The following is an 8,585-nucleotide window of genomic DNA, read 5'->3' on the forward strand; positions in this document are numbered from 1 at the left end:
AAGAAAGAACTAAAGGAGAAGGATGTGCATGGTTACAGTGAGAGAGAGACAAAAAGGTCAGACCCTGCTGCTGCAGAGGGATAAAAAGTTAAGACACTTTATGCACCCCAGTTTAGTGGACACTACAGCAGATATTTTAGCCAATCTTAGGACCAATGCCGTATTCATTTTCCTAAATCATTCTGGGACATCTGGGAGGACTTTTCATTATATGTAAACTGATTCTGAATGTACTACAACAATTTTCATCTTGACTAGTCTCCGACTCTCTTAATACCTCACTCTAGCCACTGCATTTCCAACATGTGCCCCACATGGACATTAACACCATGGACTCCTACAGAACCATCAGGTAGGGAGCTCACAGTTGCAGGGAGTTCCCCAAGGGAATATAGGGTACCCCTCCTTCACTGCACTGACCCTAGAGAGCGATGGCACTACCATTTATATACTCTGCTCTAACCAAGAATGACTGGCTAAGGATCTCTGCACAGTTTAACTTACTGGGCAATTTCCCAAATTTCATTTTTAAAAAATATAAAAACAGCGTACAGAAGATACTACAAAAAGGACATTGCATACATTGAAACAAATTCTTCACAAACATGATACCATTAGCACTCAGCAGAATCCACCCATTTTTTGGAATGTGTTTGTTGACCAAAGATTTGGACTTTTCAAATACAACATCTCTGTTATATACACCTTATGTCATACAGTAGTTGCAGATGAGGCTTTTGCTTTTTTACCAACCTTGTAAGGCCTGTTCCTAAGGGCTCATGCACACGGTCGTTGCCCCGCCGTGGCAGTATTGTGGCCCGCCTACGGGGGGTCTGCAATACACGGGCATCGGCCTTGTGCACCCCACATCACGGATGTGGACCCATTCACTTGAATAGGTCCACAAACCCGGAGATGCAGGACCGGAACCCCACGGAAGCACTACGGAGTGCTTCCGTGGTGTTTCTGGCCGTGACTCCGCGGTGCGGACCGTTGGATGTGGACCGCGGACTCCATTCAAATGAATGGGTGCACGATCCGCATGAGGCTGCCCTGCGGTCAGTGACCGAGCCCTAAATGTGGGCTGACTATCAGAAGTAGAGTCTAAAACTTTCGGCTAGCGAGAGCATGGTGCTATGTGTTATGTGCATTTAGCATTCTTGCTGCAAAATGTGGGTTGTTGTTATCTGCCATCCAACTTAATATTGAAAATATGGATGGATGCGGTCATCAAAGCCTGCCCTGTGCTGCATATTTTTGTTAAAACTCAACAGGTCTGTAACGTTGAAAATGTTGAGAGCCTAAGTCATCTCTCTCTGTAAGGTCTCTTTCACACGGGCGTGTGCGCCCCGTTGTCGTATTGCGGACCGCATTTGCGGATCCGCAATATACAGGCGCTGTTCCATGGGCATTCCGCATCACGAATGCGGACCCTTTCACTTCAATAGGTCCGCAAATCCGGAGATGCGGAATGGTGTGGAACGAAACCCTATGGAAGCACTACGGAGTGCTTCCATGGGGTTTCGTCCCGTACTTCCGTTCCGCAAAAAGATAGGACATGTTCTATCTTTTTGCGGAACGGCTGGATCGCGGACCCATTCAAGTGAATGGGTCTGCGATCCACTGCGCCTGCCCCACGGACTGTGCTCATGCATTGTGGCCCGCATTTTGCGGGCCGCAGCACGACCACGGGGCGCACACGCCCGTGGGAAAGAGGCCTAACACGTCACAATATCTGGACTTTCTGCCCATGACATGCTTGCAGATAGTTTTGTATCACCACACGATGCACTTCCATGGCAAAATGCTTACTTTTAGTTAATATTATGCACATTATAACTTCAAGCACTTATTTGTATTTTGTGAATACATTTTGAATTCAATAATTAATTATTTTGGTCATGTTTAAGCTCCGTATGTGTGTGAAAAATGCGAAGAACTCAGAAGTAATGACATATGGTTCATAACATTAACCTCTGTGAGGTTAGAAGTTAAAATATTTTTAATATCAAACTTTACTATTGCATATTGTCTTGAGAAATGTTGTTTTATTACAATCTGCATTTATTGGTATTTGTTACAATTTACATTTTTGAAGCCTAGTTTCACCCAGCAGGTTGTTCCAACAGAGGAATGGCCTGCCATAGTTTCCGGTATAGACAGATACTGTCTTTCCCCGCTGGAGCCTATTGGCTATAATGAGGCCTTGCAGGGATCCAGCTTGTTTACGGACACCATTTTTTATCTGGCTTTGCAGTGCTCCGGCCTTTTCCGGCTACAACAAACTGCCGGAACAGCCTGATGGATGGTTGTAATTAGGGATGAGCAAAGCAAGTTTCGGATCCTAGATCCGAAGTTGCTTTATTCAAAACTTTGGTTTAATGCTGTACGGAGATCTGTCTCCGTACAAGATTAAAATGTATGGCCTTGCGAGACTTCAATGAATAACTTCGGTATTTGATTTTTAAACTGGAAAACCATTTTAAAACTTTGATCCGAAGTCGGCTTTGTTTTGTGGATAAAGATTTAGTAACAAGTGTTTTTTTTCCTATAACAATCTCAACTCTTTTGATTGTTTACGTAGGAGGTCTTATCAAGCCTGGGAAGTTCAGAAAAATCTGAGATTTTATTACAAGATGAAATTACTTTTTTCTCATAAAACAAGATCTCAGTACGCACAGCTTCTCAAGCTCTATAACATGCATGTGACAGTTAGAGACAGCCCCCCCCTCGTGTTTTCCCCGTTCTGTTTATTTGCCCCATCTCAGGAGGGCGCTCTTTATCCCAGTTGTACTTTTCCCCCTTTGTTTACCACCCTGGGAAAAGCGCTCTCTCAGGTGCTACCTACGAGCAGAGATATCCTCCTGAGAGAGACGCGAGTACCCAGGGACATTTTGCCGCAGTTTCATGGAGCCCTGGGCGGGCTACAAGTTTCCACCTGACCCGCTGGTCCGCCGGAGGAGAGTGCCAACCAATCAGCAGGAGAGCTATGGTTGTTTACTTTTGAACTGTCCAATCCCCGAGATGCCGCTCTCCAGGACTAAGCTGATTGGCCGGCCACGCACAGCTCGAGTTCAAGCGACATATTTGAATCCGGCGGACTAACACGAATAAGCCCATGGAACAGCTCCACGGATCGGAGACAAGCTACACACGGGTGTATTTCGCTTGACGATTGCACCGGCCTCCTAGCTCCGATCCGAGCGCTATTTTCCCCAAGTGTTCCCCATCCCCAGAGTTATCTGGGGATATATATTGTGTCAAAGGATAATGTGTGTAACCATGTAAAAAGTGTCCTGTTTTTATGGGCACCCCTTCTTCACGGGGATATATATTGTGTCAAAGGATAATGTGTGTAACCATGTAAAAAGTGTCCTGTTTTTATGGGCACCCTGTAGTCTGGGAGAGAAGGTGAGTCAGACTAATCTTATCCTTGTCTCCCAGACACAGCGGCGCCAGGGCATTGGTCCTATTGTTCTGTCCCTGGTCCCTGGTGCAGGCACTGTTAATAAAATCCGTCTGATTCCCTCTTAACTAAGTTTCGGCTAGTTATTGGGTGGGCTATCGTATGCTGGAGGGTTTCAAGGCGCAGGAAGGAGCTGTACGAAGGGTACTCAGCCGGATTCATAACCATGCACAATGCAGATTATGCGACTTTTCGTTTGATTTGTTCTCTGCTTAAAAAAAACAAAAAAAAAAAACATTGTTAAGAGTTTTATGGATAATAGTGTTTTAAAAAAATCAGAGCAGACACATCATACAATATACAGAAGCTATTGACATGCTATGTCCACTACTATAGACAAAATAAAAGAAACAATGTCAACTACAGAAAGCATCCAAATCATGCATTACTGTAGTGTGGCACAGGGCAGTGAACATAGGTGGTAGATGTGGGTGGTGGTTGTTATTTGTCTGACTGCTGGTGTGTTACAGCAAAAGCCATGAGACGACTCCTAAAGGGTATCAGAGGCAGAATACATTAGATTTGACAGCCTGAGGAGCACTTTAGGGTTGAGAAGAAGTTGACAAATAAGATGTCGTTTTAGTAGGTCAGTGGGTTGCAAGATAAGAAGGATAGCGTTGTATTCGCGATGTTTGGCTGTATGTTGGTTGAAAATATGTGTCAATTGTAGAGACATTTGTGCTGTGTGGTTGTGATTGATAGGAATTTAATTTACAGCTACACACTTGTGTCCTGTAGGTGTCATATGTGTATATATGATGGGAAGAATATCTGTGATCAGGAGGATCATTGGATGCATGAACAGAGATTAGTCTATTAGTGGTTTGAAATGAATGGAATGCTGTAGACCATGATGCACCATGTCACCTGGGTCAGCTTGTTGTGTGTAGGCGTTATATGCCATTGTTGTCCCACCATAACTGACCCTGCATGAGGTAGGCGAACATCCAGATGTCCATTTAAGTTGAAGTGCAAATGTTGGGGATTGACTACTGCAGTGGCCAGGTACGGGTTGGATAATAGTGTATATTTGTCGTGACGCCAATTGCAGCGTGCGCAGGGTACCACCTTCCAAGGTGTTATAACGTACGTCCCAGGTTAGGAATGCCAGAGTGGTGTAATGGCCTATAATGTCTCTATAGGTGGTGATAATTGTGTCAACGGTGTCTCCTACCTGGGTACGACTGGACTCCTGGCTCACTTGCAATACATTTGAGTGTAGTGATAGTAAGAGTAATAGAGGAATTTTGCAGCAGAAATGATGTCCAGACCTTTAGATGAAGTTCAAACTTTTCTTTACTGAAGATAACTTGTATCCAAACAGTATGCAGCTTTGGTCTCTGGTCCCAGCAGTAGAGATGTCGCGAACATAAAAATTTTCGTTCGCAAACGCCGAACGCGAATTTCCGCAAATGTTGCAATGAAGTGTCAGAGGTGAAAAAATCTTTTATCACACTTGGTAATGACGTACAGGATTTTGCATCCACCATTTCATTTTCTGAAGTTCTGCCTGTGCATAATGTTCAGAATGATAGGCAGAGGCGCATAAAGGAGTTCAACATATGGCTTGGTAAATGGTGTCAAGAGCAAGGATTTGGCTTTGTTTCTCATGATAGCTCTACTTGGAATAGAAAGGAACTGTACAAAAAAGATGGTTTGCATCTTTCTCTCAAAGGAACAAATGTACTTAGTGAACAACTCCAAGAATTTGCGGAAGAGTATTTAAACTAGGAAGGGGGGGCAAAAGAGTGAAAATAAAAGAGTCCAATTGCCCTCCGAAACAATGCCAGAACAGGTCAGAAGCACAGAGGTTAAGAAATGATAAGCTCAGAGTCCTGTCTACAAATGCTCGCAGTTTAGGTAAAAAAATCAATGAACTTGGGTCAATAATGGCATCTGAGAATGTAGATTTAGTGGCTGTTACGGAGACATGGTTTAATGAAAGAAATGACTGGGACATAACCATACCAGGGTACTCTTTATACAGAAGAGACAGAGAAGGCAAGAAAGGAGGAGGAGTGGCCCTGTATGTGAAAGATATCATTAAATCTAACCTAATACAAGTTGGTGAGGCCAACATAGAGTCAGTTTGGGTTACGTTGCAGTTTGCTAACCATGCAGTAACTCGTGTAGGTGTGATATATAGACCACCTGGTCAAGTTAAAGAACTAGATGATCTACTAGTTGAAGAAATAGCTAAAATGACAATGAAAGGAGAAGTTATCATTATGGGAGATTTAAATCTTCCAGATATAAACTGGAAAACCAAAATAGCAAGTTCTACCAGGAGTACAGATATTCTAAATTCCCTACTGGGGTTATCTCTACAACAAGTGGTTGAGGAGGCCATTTTGGATTTGGTATTCACAAATGGGGATTCGGTATATGATGTCATTGTAGGCGAAACCTTGGGATCTAGTGATCACCAGTCAGTGTGGTTTAATATAAGAACCACACAAAAACAAAAGTTTTAGATTTTAGAAAAACAGACTTTTCAAAAATGAAATGAGTAATAAATGAGTCCTTATCAGACTGGAACGGATTACATGGAGTCCAGGAGAAATGGGACTACTTAAAAGGTGCATTATTGAAGGCAACAGAAAATTGCATTAGACTTGTCAGTAAAAGCAAAAAAAGGAAGAGACCACTGTGGTACTCAGCAGAAGTGGCCCAAATCATTAAAAATAAAAAGCTAGCATTTTGTAATTATAAAAAAAAACAGAGCAATGAAGATAAGGAAATCTACAAGATTAGGCAGAGAGAGGCCAAGCAAGTTATAAGAACTTCTAAAGCGCAGGCAGAAGAAAAACTAGCTCAGTCTATGAAAAAAGGGGATAAGACATTCTTCGGATATATAAATGAAAAAAGGAAATTAAAACAAGGAATAACTAAATTAAAAACAAAGGACGGAAGGTATGTAGAAGAGAATAAAGGGCTAGCCGACTGCCTTAAAAGAAAAAGGAGAAGGACCTCCACTAGAAATGATGACTAATAAATCATTTGATGCATGTATCTTTACAAAGGAAGATGTTCTAAGTTTGCTGTCTAAGGTGAGGACAAATAAGTCACAGGGGCCTGATGAGATACACCCAAAATTATTAAAAGAGCTTAGTGGTGAGCTGGCAAAACCGCTAACAGATTTATTTAACCAATCATTAGTAACAGGAGTCGTCCCGGAAGATTGGAAATTGGCAAATGTCGTGCCCATTCACAAGAAAGGTAGTAGGGAGGAATCGAGCAACTATAGACCAGTGAGTCTGACATCAATAGTAGGCAAATTAATGGAAACCCTATTAAAGGATAGGATTGTGGAACATCTAAAATCCCATGGATTGCAAGATGAAAAACAACATGGGTTTACTTCAGGGAGATTATGTCAAACAAATCTTATAGATTTTTTTGACTGGGTGACTAAAATAATAGACAGTGGAGGTGCAGTAGACATCGCATATCTAGATTTTAGTAAGGCTTTTGACACTGTCCCACATAGAAGACTTATCAATAAACTGCAGTCATTGAGCATGGACTCCCATATTGTTGAGTGGATTAGGCAGTGGCTGAGTGACAGACAACAGAGGGTTGTAGTCAATGGAGAACATTCAAAACAAGGTCATGTAACCAGTGGGGTTCCACAGGGATCTGTACTGGGACCAATTTTGTTTAATATCTTCATAAGTGATATTGCAAAAGGCCTCGATGGGAAGGTGTGTCTTTTTGCTGATGACACAAAGATATGTAACAGGGTTGATGTTCCTGGAGGGAAACGCCAAATGGAAAAGGATTTAGGAAAACTAGAAGAATGGTCAGAACTCTGGCAACTGAAATTTAATGTGGATAAGTGCAAGATAATGCACCTGGGGCGTAAAAACCCAAGGGCAGAATATAGAATATTTGACACAGTCCTGACCTCAGTAATTATTTCAGAAGACTTAAAGGTGGGAAGACAATGTAATAGGGCAGCACGAAATGCCAGCAGAATGCTTGGATGTATAGGGAGAGGTATAAGCAGTAGAAAGAGTGAAGTGCTTATGCCGCTGTACAGAGCACTGGTGAGACCTCATTTGGAGTATTGTGCGCAGTACTGGAGGCCATATCTCCAGAAGGATATAGATACTCTAGAGAGAGTTCAGAGAAGAGCTACTAAAACTTACCAGGAAAGGTTAAAGGACCTTAACATGTATAGCTTGGAAGAAAGAAGAGACAGAGGGGATATGATAGAAACTTTTAAATACATAAAGGGAATCAACTCGGTAAAGGAGAAGAGCATATTTAAAAGAAGAAAAACTACCACAAGAGGACACAGTTTTAAATTAGAGGGGCAAAGGTTTAAAAGTAATATAAGGAAGTATTACTTTACTGAGAGAGTAGTGGATGCATGGAATAGCCTTCCTGCAGAAGTGGTAGCTGCAAATACAGTGAAGGGGTTTAAGGGTGCATGGGATAGGCATATGGCTATCCTTCATATAAGATAGGGCCAGGGGCTATCCATAGTATTCAGATATATTGTGCAGACTAGATGGGCCAAATGGTTCTTATCTGCCGACACATTCTATGTTTCTATGTTTCTATGTTCGCGAACGGGCGAACCGCCATAGACTTCAATAGGCATGCGAATTTTAAAACCCACAGGGACTCTTTCTGGCCACAATAGTGATGGAAAAGTTGTTTCAAGGGGACTAACACCTGGACTGTGGCATGCCGGAGAGGGATCCATGGCAAGACTCCCATGGAAAATTACGTAGTTGGCGCAGAGTCGGGTTTTAATCCATAAAGGGCATAAATCACCTAACATTCCTGCTTTAAAACATCCAGTGTGTACAATCGTGGCCAAAAGTTTTGAGAATTACATAAATATTGGAAATTGTAAAAGTTGCTGCTTAAGTTTTTATAATAGCAATTTGCATATACTCCAGAATGTTATGAAGAGTGATCAGATGAATTGCATAGTCCTTCTTTGCCATGAAAATGAACTTAATCCCAAAACAACCTTTCCACTGCATTTCATTGCTGTCATTAAAGGACCTGCTGAGATCATTTCAGTAATCGTCTTGTTAACTCAGGTGAGAATGTTGACGAGCACAAGGCTGGAGATCATTATGTCAGGCTGATTGGGTTAAAA

The sequence above is a fragment of the Bufo bufo genome, chromosome 8, assembly GCF_905171765.1.
Source record: "Bufo bufo chromosome 8, aBufBuf1.1, whole genome shotgun sequence".
NCBI lineage: Eukaryota > Metazoa > Chordata > Amphibia > Anura > Bufonidae > Bufo > Bufo bufo.